Source organism: Haliaeetus leucocephalus, unplaced genomic scaffold (assembly GCF_000737465.1).
Source record: "Haliaeetus leucocephalus isolate CR32 unplaced genomic scaffold, Haliaeetus_leucocephalus-4.0 Scaffold173, whole genome shotgun sequence".
Lineage (NCBI taxonomy): Eukaryota > Metazoa > Chordata > Aves > Accipitriformes > Accipitridae > Haliaeetus > Haliaeetus leucocephalus.
The window spans coordinates 10,205,839-10,206,117 of record NW_010972609.1 but is presented as its reverse complement, the minus strand read 5'-3'; the positions used below and the strand labels follow the sequence as shown (position 1 = coordinate 10,206,117).

The following is a 279-nucleotide window of genomic DNA, read 5'->3' as shown; positions in this document are numbered from 1 at the left end:
TCCTTATTTTCTGTCTCCAACTTTACATAGTCTGTAAAAGCCCATAATACCACGTGACAGTCTACTGAAGTTTCCTCTAAGACAAGTACACAATGATTTTATTTTACACAAATTACTGAAGAAGACACTCTAAAAATATCTACCAATATGCAGGAATAAACAAACATCTGGCATCTAATGCCTCATCTGAAGAAATAAGTTCTAATTAAGTTAAATGCAAAATCAAAATCAATCATTGTCATATCTAGTAATAAAAACCTGTATTAAGATATTATTCTT

At 29.7% G+C, this 279-nt stretch overlaps 1 protein-coding gene across 1 annotated transcript in view; it reads right to left on the bottom strand.

The window, feature by feature from the left end:
- Positions 1 to 279, bottom strand: part of SBF2 (SET binding factor 2) — a 290,062-nt gene that overhangs the window by 63,888 nt on the left and 225,895 nt on the right. The gene's annotated exons all lie outside the window — the stretch shown is intronic.